Here is a 4,165-nt window from a genome sequence, read left to right on the forward strand (position 1 = left end):
TGTGCCTCAGCCTGGATGGGTCGGGGTCTCAGGGAATCAAAGGGCGGAGCAAAGAGCTATGGCGTAATCTCAGCCCTGCCCTGAGGGGCCAGTGCATCTCAGTGTCCTGATAATTTAATTGCTGCAAGCACCTCTGAGGGAAAGCTGCCCTTGAGTTCCGAGTTCTGCCCGCTGCCAGACAGTCCAGTTTCTCCCCGTATGAGTGCTGGGTCCCCAGAGACTTCCCGGAACCAGAGTTCAGAGCAGTCAGGAGCTTGTGACTCCCTCCCCAGCTGCGTCCTCAAGTACCAGCCCCCTTCCACGTGCTCTCGAGTCTCTGTGCCTTTGCACTTTACTTCCGCAGCTCCTGACCCCCAATGTGGTTTTCTCTTTTCTTCTAGTTGTAGAATTTCCACTCCACCAGCCTTCCTGTAGTTCTGGATGTTGACCGTCCTGTCCTTTTATTGCGTTTCTGAAGTTGTAGGAGGCAGCAATCTCGGTGTTCCCCTATGCCGCCATCTTAGTTTCTCCTCAGTTTCACATTTTTATTTTTCAATTGCACTTTGAATCAGGACAAATTTGTTCCCATAGAGTATTGATCAGGTTTACTGCAGTTTGTGTTCCAGGTCAACCTGCTAGGAATGATTCTATTTGCTTGCTCTGTTAGAAAAGGACAACCTAGATTTAACAGTGATCGACATTAAAATAAGATGAGATGATAGGAATCAACATCTAATGTTGAGGAAGGAATCCACAGCCTGAAGGGGATAGGAGAGTTGGCTTAATTTATCCTTTGGACTCATACCTCAGTCTCAACTGAGTTCCATAAAGGTCATAGAGGACACTTCATTCATTAAGCTTCATCAACTAACTATGAAAGGGGAGAGCATTAAACTGAAATAGGCTTCCCCATTTCTCCATGGAGAATGTGATACTAGAGTTTCAAAGACTAATAACCAGGATTTTACCAGTTATCACACATCAGCAGGTTTTTGGGTCAGACTGTTTTGATCTAAGCAATCACTGGTGGCTGTTCATTGATCTTTGTGCTCCTAGGTTAGAATATATATGGAAATATGTTAACGTCTAATTTAAATTGTATAATCGGAAACAACTACTACTATAACAGGAACAACAGTAAAGTAGGCCTGGCAATGAAGTCCTAATTGTTTGGGGAAGAGATGCATTCATGATCTTTCATTTAGTTCACAGCATGGTTCAGTTCACAGGCCTAGATACTTTCAAATGAAGGAGAAACTTTATAGTAATTAGGAAGGACTCTGCAAAACTCCAGAAGTGAATTTTTCTAGCATGCTTCAGGGTGACCAGAGGTTGTTTACAAGGTAACTGCTCTAGGAGAAAATAACATCCCCAGATCTGAGAATTACTGGACACTAGCTCTGTGTCAACACTATTTGGGGGAGACTCAAAACAACTTTTTAGTCCATCACTTATAGTAAGAAGTTATAGGGGTTGAATAATAAATGGAATTTTATTTGGGTTTCCAGTGAGTGCTTGACCAACCTCTAGTTATTGTCTTCAAAACTAAATATTCAACCATCATGCAAATAAGACCCACTAGATTTCTATACTTCTTATGCATATATCTATGTATATAAAAACCCTGGTGTAACATCACAGGAGGCTGGACCAACCGAAAGGAAGTCAGTCCTACAGGGGTTGCCTTGGCAACAACTGTGCCCTCCCCCAGCCATTTCCCTGAAGGGTGGTGAGGTTTCAGGCAGGAACCGGCCCTCTGAGCTTGGACGCACTGAATCCTCAGGGTGGATGGCGGGAGTCCAGGCTGGCTGTCAGGCTGCTGGGATCACTAGCTCATCCCCAGCTGCTGGGGGCTCAAGCCTGCGGGAAAGTGGGCGCTGGCAACTTCACCTCCATGCGCATATGCCACAGCCGTTTCCCTGAATGGTGGCGAGGTTTCAGGCAGGAACCGGCCCTCTGAGCTTGGACGCACTGAATCCTCAGGGTGGATGGCGGGAGTCCAGGCTGGCTGTCAGGCTGCTGGGATCACTAGCTCATCCCCAGCTGCTGGGGGCTCAAGCCTGCGGGAAAGTGGGCGCTGGCAACTTCACCTCCATGCGCATATGCCAGACCAGCCGCTGATAGAATGCACTGCCTGCTCGGGGCCACTCACGCCAGGGTGTGTAAGTCGCGGGCGCGCCTCCATCAGTGCCTCAAGCTCCAACAGCAGTGGCAGTGGCAGCTGAAGCAGCGGCTTGAGTGGTCCGAGCAGGCAGAGCATTCCATCAGCAGCCAACCAGTGCATGCGCATGGAGGTGAAGTCTCTGGCACCCACTTTCCCGCAGGCCTGAGCCCCAGAGCAGCCAGGGATGAAAGCTGGCAGTCAGACATCCTTAGCGCTGCCTCAGAGGTGGGAGAGGCTCCTGCCACCACCGCTGTGCTCGCCAGCCTTGAGCCCAGCTTCTGGCTGAGTGGCGCTCCCCCTGTAGGAATGAACTGACCATCAGGGGGAAGCTCCTGTGTCGAGCATCTGCCCCCTGGTGGTCAGTGTGCATCATAGCGACTGGTCGTTTCACCGTTTGGTCGATTTGCATATTAGCCTTTTATTATATAGGATATATATATGTAATTTGATAAATATGTTGTGCTGCATGCTATCTTGTGAAGCAGAGTTGGATTCGTTCAATAAGTCCTTGGTTAAGTGAAATTCAATATTTCTACCTATTTAAATTTTTGGATTCTTTCTTCTACACTTTATGTAAGAATTTCTGGCATATCAACTTTATTTAATGTTGGCCACCTTACCACCTAGGAGAATACTCATAATGGCCCCTTGTCTTCTATAATAAGAATTATTATTGTAGGCAGTGCCAACTTGACCATTAGGAACTGATCCTCTTTCATAGTTAATTCAAAGCAACTTGCAACCCATAGGGAATTGCAGTGGTTAATGAAAATCTTCAAAAATTTAAGAGATGAAAGTGTGATGAATCCAATCATGTCTCTATTTAATTCTACTGTTTTGACTCGGCAAAAGATGAAAGCTTTTTGGATAATGACTTGGATCATTGAAATCTTATGTATGTCAAGAATCCAAGGACTTCTAAAGGTACTACAGTTCAGAAGAGACCCTCAGAAAGTATATGGTACCAAACCCAGAATACAGTGTATTTATTAAATCTGAGACCATTATAAGATATTCTATCTCTAATAAGACTACAGCCCCACATACCATCATTCCAAATGACCTATTTGGATATTGTGATTTCCACTCCCACAATTATGGCCTCTACAAGCTAATAATCCTGATCCTAAGAGTAAAATGGAGAAAGACGGAGAACTTTGCCTTAGAATTGGGAAGAGGGCAAAGATGTCTAGATGTCTTCTCTCAACACTTCTGTTCAATATAGGCCCTGACCAAGTAGTTCAGTTGGTTACAGCGTAGTCCCAATACTGCAAGGTTGCAGGATCAATCTCCAGTCAGGACACATACAAGAAGCAAACAAGGAATGCAAAATAAGTGGAACAACAAATCTGTTTCTTTCTCTCTCCCTTCCACTCTCTCTAAAATCAATAAAATATAAAATAAACAAAAAACCTATTCAATACAACACTGTACATTCTAGACAGTGCAAAATAACAAAAAAAAATAATGTTAAAATATAGAGATGAGAAAGGAAGAAATACAAATATATTTATTCATAAATGGCATCATCATCTGTGTAGAAAGTTTTCACAAACGTACCCAAAAAGGTACTAGAGCTAATCAGTTTATAAATTTGGAAAGTTATAAGATTTTTTTTTATTGATTTCAGAGAGAAAGGGAGAGAGAGAAAGAGAGATAGAAACATCAATGATGAGAGGGAATCATTAATCATTTGCCTCCTACCCGCCCCACACTGGGAACTGAGCCTGCAACTCAGGCATGAGCCCCCAACCTAAATCAAACCCAGGACCCCTCAGTCTGCAGGCTGACACTTTAGCCACTGAGCCAAACCAGCCAGGGCTATAATATCTTTTTTCAAAAGACTCTTTGCAGCCCTGACCAGTGTTTGTTTCTAAGTGGTTAGAGCATTGGCCTGAGCACCAAAAGGTCCCAGGTTCTATTCTCCATCAGGGGCACGTGCCTGGGTTGCTGGTTTGATACCCAGCCCTGGTTGGGGAGCATGCAGCAGGCAAACAACTGGCTCTTTCACATCAATGTTTC

Source organism: Myotis davidii, unplaced genomic scaffold (assembly GCF_000327345.1).
Source record: "Myotis davidii unplaced genomic scaffold, ASM32734v1 scaffold210, whole genome shotgun sequence".
NCBI lineage: Eukaryota > Metazoa > Chordata > Mammalia > Chiroptera > Vespertilionidae > Myotis > Myotis davidii.